Genomic DNA, 21,703 nt, shown 5'->3' with positions numbered 1-21,703 from the left:
AAATTTTCTTAGAAGTGATTTTATGTTGTGCTTTTGATGTGCTTTTATTTTCTTTTTGATGCTTCAATTTTTTTCTCTGTGCTTTTATAAGATTTCTATGTTGTTTGAAGAAGTGAATATATGCTTTTATTTGCAGACAGAGTTCTTCTTGAGGTTCAAATCAATGCATCCTGATGTGATTATAGGGCGACATAGTTTCGAGAAGTACAAACCATATTTTGTGCAAAAGCTGAAGGACAGGAATACTTGTTGTTGTATTCAACACATGCAAATGATATACTTTAAAGAGGCCATCAGTCGTGTTTGGTCCCCTTCGTTTGGTATGCATGGAGCAACATGTGCTTGTTCTTGCAAGATCTGCTTATGTGATAGAGAGAATGGTATATGCACAGCTTCAGATTATGTCTTCAGTGGAATCACAGTATTCTAGGAGTCATATCTTTGTAGTAAACCAATAAATGCAACATTCCATCAGTTGGAATGCCTCATGGCACATTGTGCGCAATGTAATGCCGTTAGAGACAGTCTTAGGTGCCCACTTGAAGTTGCAAGCTTGGGGGTTGTCAATGTGCAGATTTTTGAGGATGCTATTGTGGGAAAAACCAAGGTAGGAAAAGATCAAACTAGATTTGTGGCAGGCACTCTTTCCATCGTAACTACTAACTCAAAATTGAAGCCGAATCCTACTATCTTATCAATTGTTTAAAGAGAAAAGAGAATAAGTAAAATAGTGGACATGAGATGTGACATAGGGTCCATTAGGACCTGATCCTCCCTACAAATGTTAGGGGTGGTGATTTATTATTGATTTTGTGATGTCCATATTTTGGAAGCTGAAGTTTAACAAATACATGAATAAGGCGATACAATAACTAATCCTCATTGCAATTTTTACAATATTGTCACATGGACTATGCCCATATGAATAAAGGTGTAGCCATCCTTCAATCTTGCATCCGTTTTGGATTTCCTTGCTCCTTCGCATCGATAACATGCATTAAATGAGAGGAATGTTGTAAGAATTCAGATTCAAAATAAGAAATTTTAAATGGCCCAGTAATTGAAAATATTTATATTATAATATATAATATATAATTATTATAATAACACAGTGTGGGCAGGGAGGCAGCGTGCTTCCTTTCCCAAAGAGTTATAATCCGAGGGAACATACCCTTCCTTGGGTGTCGAGATAACGCCGAGAATATAAACGTCGAGAATATTAGCATCAAGGATAAGTCTCGTGAATGAATAAGAAATTGGCAAATTACCTGAATGTCAATAGTCGTAATCATACTCGAACGCCGAGAGATAATATCTAGAAAACTTGCCAATGTGACCCTGAGAGGATTTGCATGTGTCCTTGAGCGGGATGATTCCAACATTCTTAGATCGTTTAGTAGACTTTGGACAGCACAAAAAGGCAACTATCATTAAAGGAAATCCAAAGTAGAGCAGGTAACATTCTCACTCTCCATTTAGCCAGTGTTACATGTCTCTTCAACCTTGGGAAAATGGGATTTTGATCACTATAGTAAGTCAAGCTTTTAGGCTTGTGAGAGTAGAGCATAAGGTCATTGCGAGGTTCTCCAAAGCTTCACATGCCAATAAGCGCAAACTTGCAAATCAAGCAGACCATATCTTGAAATCGAATAGGTTTGAAAAACGTTTATATAGTATTTTTATTGTGAAAAGCACCTATAAACACCATATTAGAGAATTTGGGAAAATCATGATAATTTGGGAACTTTTGAGGGGTTGTAATCATGTAACATTCAATGTTTTTCATTGATTTTTCCCATAGATTTGGCAGTCCATCCAAATCTCGCAAATGTGCATGGTTTGCATCAACATAAATAAAATGTCAAATGTTGAGGTTTCGACCAATGCATGGTATTTTTTGAGGGGTTGTAATTACAATGCATTGAGTGCACTCCATTGACTTTTTCCCTAGATTTGGCCATGTATATGAAACTCACAATTTGGAGTGTGCCTATTTTGCATTAGCCGAGAAAAAAACATCATATGTTTGAGTTTAACGAAGCATTTTTTGCCTCTTCTCAAAAAAAGGTGGTGTTCAAAAACACCATTTTAGTTTAGTTGGAGAAAAAGTAAGAATGCAACACTAGTCCTTGATATTTTGTCGAGTGTGCAGAACTTGCAACCACAAAGCAATGGTCTGCAAAAAAAAAGATAAAGAAAAAAGATCAATGTCAACACCTATTTCATTATTTTTGGACTCGTGCATTGTCCGAATTCATTTTGTGAGATAATTTTGGATAAAACATTTAAAAAAAAGAGGCTCTTATAAAACAAAACATTGAGTCAAAAAGGAAAATTGTAAAAAATCAAATTAGAAAAAATGACATGAGATGTTATTAAAACTAGAGTACATTAAAAATAGAGGACATCACATTGTTAAAAGAGACAAAAGGTAAGATTTTAAAAAATCAAATTAGAAAAAATGGGGTGATATGTTATTAAAACTAGAGTACATTTCAAAAAGAGCACATCACATTTGTACAAGAAGTAGATCATATAACTTAAAGCCATATGGTGTCAAAAAACACCTTAATATAGTCTCTCTTTTCTTCTTAATCACCCAAAGTCTAGAAGATCTCATCATTGGTCTCTCTTATCTTCTCAATAACCCAATCTTTCACTGCCTCCACAGTTGTATCCTCAACATAATTACATGCAAAGAAGAAATTTAAGCAATCACAAATTGTTTCTTTATAATTTCTCTATGAGGCTCTTATTGTTCTCTCAACATCCGCATCAAATCGCCCATGACGAGAGCTACGATAACAAAGGTTACTTAAGAAGTCTAAGAGATCTTGTCATGCTTTTATCATACGTCTTAAAAGTCTTTCACTCTCTGCTATCTTGAGAGTCTCCTCCCTCTCTGCATGCCCTTGTGCATCAAATTCCTCTCTCTCCATGTGTGTCAAAGGAGAACCTTGTCGAATTCTGGCCTCTCTCTGTGCTCCTTAGTTAGCAATCCATTCTTTGAGACTGTTAATTCTGAACTCCACGTCTTCGACAATGCCAAGGACATCCACGGGTGGGGAGATGATAAAGAAAGGGAGATGGACTAGGATGGAAGAAAGAAGAGAGTATTTGTGGAAGGACTAGGATGGAAGAATACAAGTTAATGAGAAGCACTAGGATGGATGAAAGAAGAGAGTGTTTGTGGAAGAACTAGGATCATAGAAGAATACAAGTTACTAGGATGGATGAAAGAAGAGAGTGTTTGTGGAAGGACTAGGATAGAAGAATACAAGTTACTGAGAAGGACTAGGATGTAAGAAATAAGAGAGTGTTTGTGGAAGGACTAGGATGGAAGAATACAAGTGCACTAAGGCACGATGTGTTCACTATGATAAGGATAAGGGTTGGAATAAAGTGAGAGAAGCATTGGTAATGCTCTACTTTAAGTGAGTGGAGATTGTCCAATTGAATAAAATTTTACAGAGCATTGGGAATGCTATACTTTAAGTGAGTGGAGCATTGGGAAGACGTAAAGTGAAAGACGAATACAAGTTAATTAGAAGGACTAGGATGTAAGAAATAAGAGAGTGTCTTGAAGGGATAGAAAGTGAGGGAAGATTAAAGTGAAAGACGAATAAAAGTTAATCAGAAGGACTAGGATGTAAGAAATAAGAGAGCGTTTGTGGAAGGACTAGGATGGAAGAATACAAGTGCACTAAGGCACGATGTGTTCGCTATGATAAGGATAAGGGTTGGAATAAAGTGAGAGAAGCATTGGGAATGCTCTACTTTAAGTGAGTGGAGACTGTCCAACTGAATAAAATGTTACAGAGCATTGGGAATGTTGTACTTTAAGTGAGTGGAGCATTGGGAAGTGATACTCGCGAGTGAAATATATTACAAATATTACATCATCACATATTCATATCAAAATTCTCATCACACAAGGATTTATTTCCAAATAATCACATCATCACACATTCATATCATAAAATTGTGTGCATGAAATAATTATATAAATATCATCAGTAAATGCCACTTAAGTAATAAGTCACAAATTGGTGTATAATCAACAAAAACTACAAACATAACATCATACATGCATCACAACTCTTTTGATGCTTCTAGTGGAGACTGTGGCAACTCTTCTGATGCTTTCAATGGAGGTTGTAGTGCTCTAGATGTACACTCAGTCTCTACTTCTTCTGTAGTATGTAGTGCTTTCAGAGTACACTCAGTATCCTCTTCCTTAAATGCAAGCGGAGGCTGTGGCAACTCTTCTGATGCTTCCAGTGGAGGCAGTGGTGTTATAGGTGTACACTGAGTCTCTACTTCTTCTGTAGTGTGCAGTGCTTTCACAGTAGACTCAGTCTCCTTTTCCTTAAATGCAAGATCTGATATTGCTTCAGTTGCATGTTGTATTCTAATGGCAGCAATTAGGTCTCGAATGATTTTAGACCTAAACAATTGTATATCCTCCTTTGAATATTTGAGCTCCAAAGAGTCTTCCGATGAGATCTATGGCTTAAGTGAGAAAATTTCTTTGAAAATCAACATGCAATTGTAGGCAACTCTCCACCCACAACTATGCCCATCTTCCTGCTCTACTACTTAACACTTTTGGAAGTCTACCGAGTCTTTGTACTGTCCTGCTTCTCTGATAGCAGATACCAACTTCTCAATCGACCTGCTCATCATGACATATTAAAAAAACTTAGTGTGTCTATTACATAAGTTACATAATATAGAAGTAACAACAAATTAATAGAATACTTACGTTTGCACTGAGCCATGGAAGCCTGCAATCGAGTTAACAAACCAACAATAGTTGTCTTCAAGGTCCCAAACCACCAGACTCCAATGTTCCCTACACGAATAATTAAGAACCATTATTATTTAACACAATGTTGCCAGTATAAGATGAAAATAAAGGTTGCCATGATACTTACATCTCCTAATATGCCATAAATAGGACTCGCACGCCATGTAAATGTAAAGGATTAACCATTTACAAACATCGGTTATCATCTTTATGCTATTGCTAAGTATAGGAGAAAGGAGGGAATCCAACATATACACACGGTTTTGTACGGCTCTACCAAATCATGAGATAACTATACTGCACCAACAAATAAATGAATATTAGCTTATTAGATTTAATCAAAATATTGAATTATCAAGCAGAGAAAAAGTTTGTATCAAACCTGAGAATGGCCATCATAACATTGTTATTGACCTCATTTGAAGCTCTAGAGAGGATTGAAATCTCCTCTCCCCCAAATTCAAGATACTGAGGTCTATGTTGAATCATAACCCTAACATTAAAAGAGCTTCCCAATTCTTCCAATGAAGCCATGTTTGTAAAGTTGAGGTCTTCTATCCCCTTTGACTCTTTGACGGCATTCATTTCGCACTCCTCTGAGCCATTATCATCTATTTGCCTTGTGGGAGGTTCCATAATGTCTCCCTTAATGATTGCTCTAATGGTACATGTTATAAATGCATAGAGATGCAAATCCGTATATGTTGACAGTGTTGTGTCATTTTGTATCTCAAAAATTTGACCAAGTGCCAAAAAGCAATTGTAGCCCACCCTCCATCCACAATTATAGATGTGGCTATTCTCTTGATGTGATACCTGACATGTTATATACTCTATTTTTTGTGCCAAGTCACATTGCTGCATTACTGTGTCGATAGCACCTACTAACTTTGGAGCTGATCTGCACATCAAAACATATAACAACAGTGAATATGTGCATTTCATATCAATCTACATGTCAAGAAGTGACAACAAGTGTAGTCTATATTTACTCTAACACAGTGCCATGGACGGATGTCATTGAGTTGGCAAAGAAGCACTTCTTCGCAAAGATTTCCATGACTACCAAACTCCAATGTGATCTGCATTATCAATAAAGAATAATTACTATGTTTGAGACAATTCTAGTAATGCAATAGAAAAGACAAGTAGGGTTTGATGCTTACTTCTCATAATATGCTGTAAAAATAACTCGTGCATCATTCATAGGAACGCGCTTCAACCACTTGCAAACATCCTCTATGGTTTCTTCTTTGTTGCTAAGCACTTCCGAAATACGAGGATCGAGCATATATGAAACACTTTGTATATTTTGTGGAAAATTTGCTATAACATTACTATATTAAAAAAAAAAGTATTAGCTTCTTGGGTTTAATCAAAATAAGCAAAGTATAAAGCCAAGGAAAAGGCTGCATCAAACCTGAGGATGGTTGTAATGACTTTGACATTAACCTCTTTCTTAGGATTCAAGAGGATTGAAATCTCTTCTTCACCAAATTTAAAAGGGAATTTCAGCGTGCTATCCCACTTGCATATCAGCCATATTTGGCTCATCATTTCCACCAATAGATGATCCATCATCTACCCTTGATTGTATACCTGTGGGAGTACTTGGTGGTACCATTTCTTGCACATTTGGTGCATGGACAGCTTGCTGTCTATCAACATATGCAGGTGGATTCACATCTTGGAAAGTGATTCTTCTCATTTCCACATCCCTCATGGGTGTCTTATGCATCTTTTTCTCATTGAAGACTACATCATGGCTGCGTATGATCTTCTTTGCTTCTGGATCCCAGAGACGATAGCCCATCTCTCCACTTTCACCATAACCCAGAAAGATGCATTTCCTAGACTTAGGATCTAGCTTCTTTCGAAGCTCTTTTGGCACATGTGCATATGCCTCACACCCAAATATACACAAATGAGAGTAAGAGGGCTTCTTGCCACTCCATGCCTCTTCAGGAATACCACCATCCAAACTCTTACTAGGTGATCTATTGATCACATGCACTGCAATCTTCATTGCCTTAGCCCAAAAACCACCAGAAAGACTTGCATTGGAAAGCATGCATTGCAACCTTTCTTGAATGGTACGGTTCATCTTTTCTACAACTGGATTTTGCTCTGGATTACAAGGGGATGTGAGCTCCCTCTTAATCCCACGTGTATCACAGAAATGTTGAAAGTCATGAGAGAGATACTCTCCACCATTGTCAGTCTGTAGGCATTTAATCGTTCTACCTGACTGATTCTCAACCAAGGCCAGCCATTTCTGAAATACCTGGAACACATCATTCTTCCGAGCTATAGCATAAGCCCACGCTTTCCTAGTTGCATCATCAATGAATGTCACATAGTATTCAGCCCCGCCTAATGACCGTGTAGGCATGGGACCACATACGTCTGAATGCACCAAATCAAGCTTTTCAAACTCTTTCTTTCCCCTTCTTTTATGGGCTGATTTAGTCTGCTTCCCATAGAGACAGTGCTCACAAAATTCAAAATCAGAGAAACTCAAATGCAGTACATAACCCAAACGGCATAAGAGTTTCATTCCATTCTGGCTCATGTGCCCCAACCTGCAACGCCACAGAGAAGTGCTTGGCTGCTCGGTTATTGCAACAACATGATCAAATACCCCTGATACATGTAAGGGATACAAAGTCCCACACTTGGCACCCCTGGCCAAAAGCATAGAGCCCTTATGAATTTTCCAACTCTGAAAGTCGAAAGTGGTGTGAAAACCAGCTTCATCTAGCTGACCCACTGAAATAAGACTCTTGGTCAGCTTAGGCACATGTCTCACATGTTTTAGAAAAAATGCAGACCCATTTGCAAAAGAAAAATTTATGTCACCTGCTCCCACTATGTCACATGCATAGTCATTTCCAAGATGCACACAATCTGTCTTTCCACTGTCATAAGTGGAGAACCATTCCCTATGGGGAGTAACATGGAATGAAGCACCAGAATCCAAAATCCAATCCTGGGAATATGCATCATCTGAAGTGGTAAGCAACTCTACAGATAAACTAGACATGAAGAGAACGTCATTGTCACTATCATGTGTGATTGCATTGATCTCCTCGATCTTCACTTTTCCTTTGTCCTCCCTTGGACTCTCTTTCTTTTGATTTGCACCCCAATTTTCATTCTTTTCCTTATCCTTTTGCTCTCTTTTTAGCTCGTAGCAATCATTTTTCATATGGCCCTTCTTGCCACAGTGGTAACACTCAATGTTCCATGCCTTGGATTTGCTACATGACTTCCCTCTTTCTTGGGACTTCCCCCTGAACTCTGATCTACCCCTTTGCACATTTAGGGCTGCATCTTGCTTGTTGCCATCCATAGACTTCCATCTAATCTCCTCGGCCAACAAGCTACCCACAACATCATCAAATTTCAGTACTCCACCAGGTGCAAAGTTACTGACAGCTGTACGGAAGGTATCCCATGAGGATGGCAATGAACATAAGAGAAATATTGCCTTAGTCTCCACATCAAAATTCATCTTCTGAGCCTGAAGCTGGCTGAAAATAATATTGAATTCATTCAAGTGAGAAGCAATGGAGACCCCTTTCTTCATCTGCAGCTCAAACAACCTCTTCATGAGGTAGGTTTAAAGTGTAATCATGTTGACTTTACAAAGGCACAACATAAGCTAGTTAACCAGATGCTTTAACATCGATTGTTAGAGTAGATAAATAGTATGCCCAAGAGAGATGGAGGCAACAAAAAAGAGCTAAAAAATATTGCATAAGTTGTAGGCCAAAACTTATGGAGGATACGAAGAGGATGTTAGAAGATGATGCCTATACTCATGTGCTTGTTGATTGATTTGTGTTCAATCCTTAGTTGTTATTGTCTACTCATTGTTTGGGTAACCGTGTGCTACAATACTAACATTAAACAACAATCACGTAACATCACGGATGAAACGATGGCATGCAATATGGGCTTCATATAAAACTAAAGTCCTAAAATTTGACAAGAATAACCTCTTGATTGAAGTTGGGAGAATAAGTCAGCAATAAAGTTTGGAATGGTAGAGCTGCAAGATGAACAAGATGAGTATGGAGGCACTGTATTCTTAAAGGGAGAGGTGCCGAGAGTCGAACCTCGGCTCAAATTTGCACATTGCCCTTTATTCAAATTGATACCTCTTGTTCATATATGTAGGTTTAAATAACACATATGATGTATGCGTAACCAGGGCTGGCATCGCAAATCTCCTCACAGACTCTCCTCACAACTTGTTTCGAATCTTCCGCCGACTTGTAAGCATTCAACAACTCTTATTTTCTCTCTTGGCTTTCCTCATCTTCACCATTTTTTTCAATACAGCTTCTAGCCACCACCATATCCTGTACAAAAATTTAACTTGTTTGCATAAGAAGTACGTGACTAAAAGAAGCGAAAAAGAAAGCTAAGGATATTCACCTCTTCTGCTGAGTTCAAATCAAGCAGCCATGTGCGTAACATATCCTCCTCGAATGATTTTCCCTTCATTAGTCCATACAAAAGAGATCTAAGACAGAATTTGAGTTCAGTAAATGAAGTTGGGTGGTAACTAGTCATTGTGTTAGAGGGAAAGTGGGAGAAGGAGAGTGAGGGAGCAATAGCGAGGGATGCACAGTGAGTTGCCCCTCCTTCAAGAGTGATAGAAAGTGAGGGAAGACATAAAGTGAAAGATGAATACAAGTTAATCAGAAATAAGAGAGTGTTTGTGGAAGGACTACGATGGAAGATTACAAGTGCACTAAGGCACGATGTGTTCGCTATGATAAGGATAAGGGTTGGAATAAAGTGAGAGAAGCATTGGAAATGCTCTACTTTAAGTGAGTGGAGACTGTCCAACTGAATAAAATTTTGGCGAGCATTGGGAATGTTGTACTTTAAGTGAGTGGAGCATTGAGAATTGATACTTTGCCATGAAATATATTGCAAATATTACATCATCACATATTCATATCAAAATTCTCATCACAAAAGGTTATATTTCCTAATAATCACATCATCACACATTCATATCATAAAATTGTGTGCATGAAATAAATATATAAATATCATGACTAAATGCCACTTAAGTAATAAGTCAAAAATTGGTGTATAATCAACAAAAACAACATCATGATTCATACATTGCAACAAATAAATGTCAACCATAATATTCATGGAGTAAACAACATCATGAGAATATGCTCCTCATGCATATATACAAACACAACATCATACATGCATCACAACTCTTCTGATGCTTCTAGTGGAGACTGTGGCAACTCTTCTGATGCTTCCAATGGAGGCTGTGGTGCTCTAGATGTACACTCAGTCTCTACTTCTTATGTAGTATGTAGTGCTTTCGGAGTAGACTCAATATCCTAGTCTTCCTTAAATGCAAGCGGAGGCTATGGCAACTCTTCTGATGCTCTAGTGGAGGCTATGGTGCTGTAGGTCTACACTGAGTCTCTACTTCTTCTGTAGTGTGTAGTGCTTTCACAGTAGACTCAGTCTCCTCTTCCTTAAATGCAAGCTCTAATATTGCTTCAGTTGCACGTTCTATTCTAATGGCAGTAATTAGGTCTCGAATGATTTTAGCCCTAAATAATTGTATATCCTCGTCTGAATATTTGAGCTCCAAAGAGTCTTTCGATGAGATCTGTGGCTTAAATGAGAAAATTTCTTTGAAAATCAACATGTAGTTGTAGGCAACTCTCCACCCACAACTATGCCCATCTTCGTGCTCTACTATTACATGCTTTTAGAAGTCTACCGAGTCTTTGTTCTGTCATGTTTCTCTGATAGCAGATACCAACTTCTCAATCGACCTGCTCATCATGACATATTAAAGAAACTTAGTGTGTCTATTACATAAGGTACATAATATAGAAGTAATATTAAATTAATAGAATACTTACATTTGTACGGAGCCATGAAAGCCTGCAATCGAGTTGACAAACCAACAATAGTTGTATTCAAGGTCCCAAACCACTAGACTCCATTGTTCCCTACACAAATAATTAAGAACCATTATTATTTAACACAATGTTGCCAGTATAAGATGAAAATAAAGATTGCCATGATACTTACCTCTCGTGATATACCATAAATAGGACTTGCACGCCATGTAAATGTAAAGGCTGTAACCATTTACAAACATCGGCTATCGTCTTTTTGTTATCGCTAAGTATAGGAGAAAGGAGAGAATCCAACATATACACACAATTTTGTACGGCTCTACAAAATCGTGAGATAACTATACTGCACCAACAAATAAATGAATATTAGCTTATTAGATTTAATCAAAATATTGAATTATCAAGTAGAGAAAAAGTTTGTATCAAACCTGAGAATGGCCATCATAACATTGTTATTGACCTCATTTGAAGCTCTAGAGAGGATTGAAATCTCCTCTCCAACCAAATTCAAGATACTGAGGTCTATGTTGAATCATAACCCTAACATTAAAAGAGCTTCCCAATTCTTCCAATGAAGCCATGTTTGTAGACTTGAGGTCTTCTATCCCCTTTGACTCTTTGATGCATTCATTTCGCACTCCTCTGAGCCATTATCTATTTGACTTGTGGGAGGGTCCATAATGTTTCCCTTAATGATTGCTCGAATTGTACATGTTATAAATGCATAGAGATGCAAGTCTGTATATGTTGACATTAACCTCTTTCTTAGGATTCAAGAGGATTAAAATCTCTTCTTCACCAAATTCAAAAAAATGAGGTTATTGTCAAATTAACAACATAGCGGTGAATGAACTTCCAATCTGCTGCAATAGAGTCATATTTTCATATGACATCTTTTTGAGAGAGTAGTCTACATCGTATTCTTCTTCACTTGCTATGTCTTCTACATCCTCCTTCTGCTATAAAAATATAAAAAAGTTATGAGATGTACACATCCCAAATAAAGGCTTAAACAAGCATAGAAATATAAAGATAAAGATAAGATTTCATACATGCTGCAATGTAGTCATATTTTTAGGTTGTTCCCCATTATTAATATGGTTTTTTCATTAGACTGCATAGAAGTATATAGATAAGGTTTCATACATGCTTTCATTAGAGTGAGTCTCTCCTCCTCTTGGAGCAAAAATTTAAAAAGTAAGGTTTCATACATGCTTTCATTAGAGTGAGTCTCTTCTCCTCTTGGAGGAGAAATTTGAAAAGTTATGAGATTCACACATTCCAAATAAAAATAAAGGTTTAAATAATCATAGAAGTATAAAGATAGCATGCTTTCATTAGACTCAGTCTCTTCTTCTCTTGGAGGAAAATATAAAAAAGTTATGAGATTTACACATCCCAATTAAAGGCTTGAACAAGCATACAAGTACAAAGATAAGGTTTTATACATGCTGCAATGTAGTCATATTTTCAGGTTGTTTCCCAATGGTAGCAATTAGATGCTAAATATTCTCAGCCCGAAACACCAGTAGATCGGCTTCTATATATGATTCCATTTTGATTGGTAACTCCAAATCAAAAATCTCTCTAAGAAACAATAGCAGTTGTAGGCAACTCTCCACCCACAGTTGTGCCCATCTTTTTGCTCCACTGGTAGACCTCGTTTAAATTCTACTCAGTCTTGTTGCTCCGTGGTTATTCTGACAGCAGATACTAGCCGATATGTAGCACTATCGATCATGACATATTAAATATATTAATATGTCATGATCATAAGATACAAAATAAGAAAGTAACAAAAATATTAAGAGAATAATTACCTTGGGGAGTTGGCATGATAGCCTTCCATTGAATTCACAAACCACAAATGGTTGACTGTAAGGTCCCAAGCGATCACACTCCAATGTGAGCTACATGACCAGATTAAAAATGATTATTGTTTTACACAAACTTGCCAAAGAAATAGCAAAAATAAGGTTGGAGCTTACTCCTCATGATAAGGCATAAAGATGACTCGCACCCCATCTAAATTCAAAGGGCTTAACTAGGTACAAACATCTTCTATAGTCTTTTGAGGAGAGATAAGAATAGAAGAAAGGAGAGCATCAAGCATGTAGACACGATTCTGCACTGCACTAGGAAGCTGAGAAATAACTACACTGCACCAAGAAATAAACAAACATTAGCTCATAGAATTGATATGCATTCTACACTAGGAAACTGAGATATAACTACACTATAAACAAATAAACAAATGTTAGATCATTGAAGTAGCAACAAATAAACAAACGTTACCTAAGAATGGTCAGGATAACATTGTCATTAACCTCTTTTAAAGGATTGGAGAGGATTGAAACCTCCTCTCTACCAAAGCTCAAATACTGAGGTTCTCGTTTCAAAACGATCCTAACTTCAAATGAGCTTTCCATTTCATCCAATGCAGCTAAATTTGCAGAATGGGTCTCTGTCATAGCTTGTATTCTATGTTTGCGGTCATTCTACTTTTCCATGGTGAATAAGCTATATTTTTTCTTGCTTTACTTTTTTTGCAATAAGTGAGACTTATTTTAGCTATGTATTTGTGCATAAGATTGATATTATTTTGTCTTACAGATTCATTCTCGATTCGAATTTTTTGATGGAACTCCAAGTTTGAGACTATGTTTTGGGGGATACATGCACCAAGGATATTATCGTATTGTTCCTGGACGAGTTGCGGGCACCTATGGACCACAAAGGATATTTGTGTGCTTCTTGGGATACGAAGAGCATGTAGGATGGCATGCATTTTTTTGTGGGCAAAATGGAGATTACATCTATCAAATTTTGCATCTTATTTTTGCTCTTGTGTGTAAGTATTCTGAGTAATGAGTTGCAAAAGCCTTTTGATTTGACAATTGTAATTCTTGACTTGATTTATTTTCCTTGCGTCAGTACAATATGGAGTTTTGAGACTCCACAGTACAATTGTGACTTGACACCTACGTGGGACTATAGTAAATAGACGTAGGGTTTTTTGATTAGGAATATAGTTCATTTTTTGCATGATTAGGATGTAAGAGCTATGATTAAAGGTGTTTATGAACACAACCAAGGTTCATGAGATGATTCTCACTCCATAAATTCCAAGGTGTTTTAAAAGACTATGACTTCAGAACCATTCTCCCTGCATAGAATTATGGAGGAATGGAATTGGTTCGATTCTCCGAGAAATACTACAAATTGAGAATTCAATGATGTTTGATTTCACAATACTATGTTCAAGTTTTTAGTGTAATATTATTGCATGATTTGTCTTACGATTCAATTATTAAGGGAGAACATAGTTAATATTTCATGATTTTGTGAATGATAATGAAGTTTATTTCGCCTAATTCTCTAGTTTTTCATGGAGAAAGGCTACAATTTATTAAAATACTTCCAAGCTAGAAATTGGGATTTTTTTGAATAATCTAATACGATCTTCAAGGGCTCCAAGTTGCCCACATGGCTTAAGGGGGGGCCTCCTTTATCATGCATGGACTAGGTTGGTCATACAATTACACACATGAGCAAAAATTTATCTTCCTAAAATCGTGATTATTTATTCTAGGCTCTGTATGGATGCCTCTTTGACATTTTTTGAGATTGTGAAATTTTTATTTTAGAAAGACTTTCAAGGTTTATTTGGTGTTTGTTTCAGCATTTATATGGATGCTTATGTTCCCAAAAATAATGATGCTTATTTTGATGCCCATCAAACTCAAAATTTATTGGATGTTTATAAGTCTTTAAGAACTATTGAGATATTAGTATCAAAATAGTGTTGGTGATAATTAATATGTGCATTGGTGATGCTTTCTCTACAATGGCATTGATATTCACTACATAGGAGTGCCATCTCATCATCTACTACTAGTGCTAACTTCTACAATGTACTATGGCATGATCTTAGACATGTGGTGAATATTTATAATGAGGTTCTATTTCACATATAGGTAGGCATACTGGTCCCAACAAAGAGACAAGCCAATGCTAAATGTACTTTAAAACTGATAATAGAGCCAAAAATACCTGAGGCTCATATAGAAGGTGTAGAAGTCACTTTTATGTATGACTTCTTGTCTCTTCACTACCTACACATAGGTCCTTTTTATTAGGTGAAACTTGAGTCTACTTAGTTTGAACTGTAGCCACAATGTGTGGCACTCCTTTGTGAAGCCCATTTGATCATGCCTACCTTTTAGAGCACTCTAATGGCAATTCTTTGTTGTTTTTTAGTTTAAAGTGATCTCTATCCATAGAAAATCCTCTTATGGATATCTAGTATCCTTGAGGCTATGGAAACACTCAAATTACCTTCATTTCCACATCATCATCATCAGGCTCTATCTTGCCAAGAGTAGATGTTCTTAAGAAGATGGAACCTTCATGATTTGCAAGAGATTTGCAATTAGTTGTAGAACTAGAAATGAGAGCTAGTTGGGTTTGTGAATTCTTTCTGAGGTTTGTTATGAAAGTCTCTTACTTATAAGGACCATAAAATTTTCTTCTTACATAACTTACCCAAATCTATAGACAACTTGTTGATATATTTGATAACATCTTTTTTTTTCCTTTTCTTTTGTGTGTTTCTCTCCCTGCCTATATGCTTTTGTAGCTTCTTATGTTGTCTCTATCTTTGAGTGCATTTTCCATTGAATTTGATGAATAATGTTATGTATCGAAAAATAAATATGTTCTCTATCTTTGAATGCACATTCCATTGAATTTGATGAATAATGTTACATATCGGAAATTGGATGTGATCACACCTTAGATATAGACACTCAAGGTTAGTTTTCTGAAATGTGAACTCTCGAACAGGGCCAGGCTGTTCCTCAGTAGGTCGGAGCGCTTTTTGAATTAGGTCCCTTTCACATCGATAACACTCGACTCACTCTGATCAAGCACTCGTGGACCAAAGGTCAGCTGGCAGATTCGGCCCTTTTCTTTAAACATCTCACACTTTTTCGATTTCCTTGGTTTGCACCAAAGCTATACGTAAGAAATGATGCATACCCTCAACCAAATGGCGCATGGTCAGACATGTCAGATTACTATGCTATCAGTTGGTTACTTGGCGAAATAGCCAACTTTCTTGTGGGCTGCAGGTCCGCACTATCAAGCGATTACTCATGGCATGTAATAAAGATTTTATGGGCTTTTATCGGCTGCAGGTCCACACTATCAAGTGATCAATTATACTCAAGGCATGTAATAAAGCTTTTATGGGATTGTAAACTCTAATTGTGCCGGAATGAGCCCCGAGAATGGATGACAATGGACTTGTTGCTAACTAAACTACACGCACACAATGTTGATGAAAATGACGTAATGTGTTTTGACATCTCGTCATATCTCAATTTACAAGGTGGATAGCCTAGTATTCACAGAGTGATGTTGCCAGTTGGCCTGCAAACATTGTTCATTTATAAGTTGTGTACTTTTTAAATATCCCTAAATCATAGTTTGCACTGTTTTGAAATGGATGTTGGATAACATGATTGGTTATTTAGGGTTTATGGTTTGATATTTCTAGGAAACAATCTTCTACACTTGTATGAGAAGCAAATGTTGGAATGTATGTATGTCTCATGTCCTGAACTTGTTTCTTTCCTATTAGGTTTAGCATTTCCACGATCTGTGTTCACGAATCAAAACAATGCAACATCATCAAGAACATCCCCATCCACACAGACCGAGTACCAAGCCCAAGACGAATGCACACGCTATAGTCAAGCGGATGAATATCCGTGCATTTATAAGGAAGCTGCATTGCCCGTTGTTTTATTCCGTGACACTCAAGGAATGTCGGTGTGATCCTCTGCACAGCTGCCAACATAATTTTCTTGGAATCACCCTTTGGAGTTGGTTTTTCCTATTCGAACACCTCATCGGACTCATCGGACTATAGTCAATACGCAGACAAGGCTGTTGGTAATAACGTCCAAATATTCTTCTTCAGATCAATTAAGGTCCTCAAATTTCCGGAATACAGGCACAATGACTTCTACATCATAGGCGAAAGCTATGGAGGTGAGTGACCAATGTGCAACAGATGGGGCTGTTGATCTCAGGTTGCAACCATCATAGGGCGAAGGGGAGTTCCAATCAGACTGCTTGCAGGACTAGAAAGGGGCTATCAGGACGGCTATCGGCTTCATAAATTTGAAGTGATACAGGCGCCTTAATTTTGAGTGTATTCGTTCTTTTGCAGGGCACTACATACCCACTCTGGCGCGCGTCATCGTGCAGCAGAACAAAATGTCTGAAGGTTTTCACATCAATTTTAAAGGCTTCGCTGTAAGCTCTTGCGCCCTGTGCTGGTATGAATGCTCTTCAGTAGTTCTAATTAGGAAGAGATCCCAAGAGAGAGTTTGGATTGAAAGAATGTTCTTCGCCTTACACAGATCGGTAACGCATGGACCGACCCCTACAGTGACAACTCCGGCACTTCACTGTTTTATTTCTCTCACTCTCTCATCTCTGATGAAACGTATGGACAAATTGTGGCCAACTGTGACTTTGCTCATGATCTGCCCATCGACGTAGGATCGAACCCAATCTGCGACCAGGCAGTTCAGCAAGCCAATGCTGATATGGCCCAAATTGACATCTACAATGTCTATGGTCTCGGCAACTGCAATCCGAATTCAACCTCTCGCACACAGGTCGATTCCAAGTCGAATCGTTTCCTCAATGGCTAGTCTAATTCACAATCAGGAGGCAGGTTTATTCCTGCCACTTTATTTGCCCTTACACAGTCAATAAATTTGTGATTTACAGAAGGCCTTCTTCTCCAACTTAGCTTACAATCCATGCCTCGATTCAGTTACGCCATTTCTCAACAGTCCGGAAGTGCAGGCTGCCTTGCATGTGACAACACCAGTTGTATGGGAAAATTGCAGGTTTGAGTCGCACTCTGGCCGGAGAAAGTGGTCACATCCCCACGTTATTTATCTGGGCTTTGAAAATGAGCGATCGTTTTTCGTGTGGCTACCCAAGGCGCAATGACATGACTTTGAAACCTTCTTATAACTGGCAGTGCCATAGTGTTCCACAATTATGAAACAGCAGATATGTTGCAGTCAATGATACCATTATATCGTGAGCTACTCAAAGAAGGGCTCAAGATCTGGATCTACAGGTATCGTCTAGCTGTAATCTTGTCTTTCGAGACTTGCCGAGACGAATTGAGATAATTTTAAATATTATACCGAATGCCGCCTCGTCTTGACATATCTTAAAGTCAGTCGATTACGATTATATTCAATATGGCTAACTGGGTTTCTGTAGCAAACGGCAACAGCTTCCCGATTCAAGATAATTGACCCGGCTGAGCTTGTGATCAGGGAAAAGTCTCTGACCTCACTAATTGTGTCTACAGTGGCGATACCGACGGAGTCGTGTCAACACTGGGGACTAGACAATGGATTAAGAAGCTGGAGCTTCCTGTGGAGGTTCCATGGTACCCATGGAACTACAAGAATCAGGTAGGAGGGATGAAGCTAGGCGAGGGGGATCCTGGATGAAGATTTGGTGGTGTATATACATGAAATGGATAATGATTGTGAGTGCGCGTTGCAGGTGGGAGGTTGGACGCAGAAATAGAAAGGGAACTTCACGTTTGCTACCGTGAGGGGAGCCGGGCATCTTGTGCCTGCAATACAACCTGAACGGGCACTGGCTTTGTTTAGGAGCTTCCTGGCTGGGGAAACATTACCCACATTCTAATTCACTACGCCAACTTACAAGCTAGGCAAGCACTCCTTATTCTTTCAAAATATACATATTTAAACAGTATAAGGGGCTTTATTTTCTTATGACTTACACATCATATATGGAGTATCCAAATCCCTTTTGTTGCACGCATGTGATAACGGGCGGGTGAATATACGGTTAAGTCGCCTCAATGGTAATCTTTTATTTAGAAACACATTGAATTTCTCTATCTCCAAGATTGCATTTAGTTCCCCCCCCTTCTCTCTATCTCTCTCTCTCTCTCTTTCTTTGCGAGTGCACACACACACACACACACGCACGCACATTGAATCTTCTTGCAATGGAAGATTTGATAAGGAGTGACACATTCTTTCAGTACTTTGAACACGAAGTGCCTCCATAGGGGTACCGTCTTGCACTCAGCCATGCCAAATGCCTTCAGTATCTCTCCAGCATACTTCAGCTGTGAAATGAAGATCTATTTCGGCTCTTGCCAAACTTCAATCCCCAAACAGAAATGCATCAGTCCGAAGTCTGTCATTTCAAACCCTCTTCCTAGCAAATGCTTTGTCTACGAGATCTTCTCTTTATGGTTCCCTGTTATGACAAGGTCGTCCACATAAAGGACCATGATCATACACCTGCCTTCTTCTCTGAAGATATACAAATTTGCATCAGATGGGCTCCTCCTGAACCCGTTTTGCAGAAAGTAGGCATCAATTCACTAGTACCACGCTCGTGGGGCCTCTTTCAGCCCGTAAAGTGCCTTCTTCAGTTTACAGACTTTACCTTCTGAACTGGGGATCTCAAAACCTGGTGGTTGTTCCACGTATACCTCCTCCTTGAGATCTCCATTCAAAAAGTTGGATTTTACATCCACCTAAAACACGAGCCAACTTCCCTTTGGGCAACTAAAGCCAAAACACTACAAATTGTGGTTAGTCGAGCTATGGGAGCAAAAGTATCCTAATAATCAAAACCATGTACCTGTGTGAATCCTTTTGCCACGAGCCGAGCCTTGTACTTATCCAACGTGCCGTCGGACTTGTACTTGGTCTTGTACACCCACATGGTGCCGATTACCTTGCGTTTTGGTGGTCGATCCACAAGGTCCCAAGTGTTGTTCTTTATTATGGAGCCATACTTCGACTACAGAGCCTCCATCTACCTATCATCACCTTGTGCCTCTTCAAGACACTTGGGTTCTTCAGCACGGATCACCTCTATCATCAACGCATAGTTGACCAAGTGTTCTTGTGCCCTTCTTTGCTCCTCTAATCTCTTGGACCGGCGGTGTTCGGATGGTTCCTCCTCAATGGCTGGAGGTTCTCTGCCATCCAAAAGCTACTTTACCCACTTCGAGAATGGCCGTTGCCATTGTGGTTCTATAGGCTCTTCTTCCTCTTCTTTATCTTGAATCCTCCCAAGCACCGTTGGGGGAGTTTGTTCTACTGTTGGTGATTGTACTCGATGGATATCCTGGTCCTGGTTGTCTGGGAAGGAAGCATCCTCCTCCAATTGATGCGGTTGTTCTTAGAATACCACATCGCAACTTATAATTACCTTCTTGGTAATAGGGTTATAGGGATGGTAACCCTTTGCCTCTTCACTATAGCCCAAGAAAATACACTTTCGGCACTTCGGTTCCCATTTAGTCCTGTTAGCATCAGGGACATGCACAAAATAGTCACATCCAAAAACTCTGAAACGTGCAGCTGAAGGTTTCTTACCAAAAAAGGCCTACAGTGGAGTCATCCCGTTCACAGCCTTCGTGTAGCTACGATTCAGAATGTAAACTGTAGTGTTACATGCTTCAGCCCAGAAAGACTTTGGCAAATCTTCCCCTTTCATCATAATCCTGCCCATTTCACAGATGACGTGCATCTTGCGTTCTGCTACTCCATTTTGCTGTGATGTATGTGGTGGGGGTTTCTGCCTCTTGATCCCGTGACTTTTGTGGTAACTTTTGAATTCACTTGATGTGAACTCTCCACCTCTGTCTGATCTTAACTTCTTCACCTTCCTCCCCGATTCTTTCTCGACCATTACATGCCATTCCTTGAACTTACTAAAAGCCTCATCTTTAGTCTTTAGGAAGTATATCCATATCCTTCTACTGTAGTCGTCGATCAACGTCATGAAGTAGTAGGAACCACCCAAAGCTTCCGTCTCCATCTTTCCGCAAAGGTCCATGTGGACGAGCTCTAGAGGAGCCTTTGCCCTACTAGCCTCTTTAGGAAAGGGATGCCGATGCTACTTGCCCATCATGCAAGCTTCACATACATCGAATAGATTTGCCATTTCTAGTAGGTCTACAATCATTCCACTTTTATGCATCTCCTTTAAAGAACTAAGGTTTAGATGACCAAACCTCTCATGCCATAGCTTAGTGTTCTTCACATCTGCTCGAGCACTGAAAGCTGAGAGTTTGTAGATGTTGTTGTGCCATATACCTTTACCAACGACCTTCCCTCGAAGATCCAAAATATGTGTGCCATTCTTATCGAAGTGAACTTGAGGTCCCGATCCGTGATCGAAGAAACGGACAACAAGTTCCTTTTGATATCTGGCACATAAAGAACATCGGCCAACTGTTTTACGACTCCATCTGACTTGAGAGCAATCGTACCTTTTCCTTTTGCTGGATATTTTGCATCATTGCTGACTACTACCAGGATGTCATTCCCTATCGGCTATAGAGAGGTATACCAATCCTTGCGACTGGTCATGTGGCGCGATGCACCACTGTCAATGATCCACATTTCATCTGCAGGTACATGAACTGCCTCTGTGCAAATCTCCTCAATTGCTACGAATAGCTCTACTGGTACTGCCTACACGCTATTGCTGGACTCTTTCTTTACTCCGTTCTTCTCATCTACAATCTTCTTTCGGCACTCATTCTACTTGTGCCCTGCGTTGTTGTAAAGGAATTTGATCGTGGCACTAAAGACAAAGTTGATCGAGATGTTGTGGGGTGTCCAAAAATGCCAAAATCAGCCATGGCGCAAATTTGGCCATTTGGAAGGTGTCCAAATGGCCAAATTCATGCCATGGCAGATATTGGCATTTTTGGCCACCCCACATCATCCTTATCAACTTTGCCTTCAGCCCCTTGGTCAAATTCCTTATAAATATGCCAAAAATGATCATTAGAATGGGCCAAATTGTCGATTTCCTTCATCTAACCCTTTCAAATCCATATTTCTTCATAGTACATGAAATGCATTAA

At 38.8% G+C, this 21,703-nt stretch overlaps 1 pseudogene; it reads left to right on the top strand.

The window, feature by feature from the left end:
• The first annotated feature begins 8,855 nt into the window (after nucleotides 1–8,855).
• On the top strand, nucleotides 8,856–18,483 carry LOC147900798 (putative serine carboxypeptidase-like 23; annotated as a pseudogene).
• Nucleotides 18,484–21,703: the final 3,220 nt, after the last annotated feature.

This window comes from Dipteris shenzhenensis, chromosome 6 (genome assembly GCF_047967505.1).
Source record: "Dipteris shenzhenensis isolate YYH24624 ecotype China chromosome 6, Dip_SZ_1.0, whole genome shotgun sequence".
Classification (NCBI taxonomy): domain Eukaryota; kingdom Viridiplantae; phylum Streptophyta; class Polypodiopsida; order Gleicheniales; family Dipteridaceae; genus Dipteris; species Dipteris shenzhenensis.
This window is presented reverse-complemented; position numbering and strand designations above follow the sequence as displayed.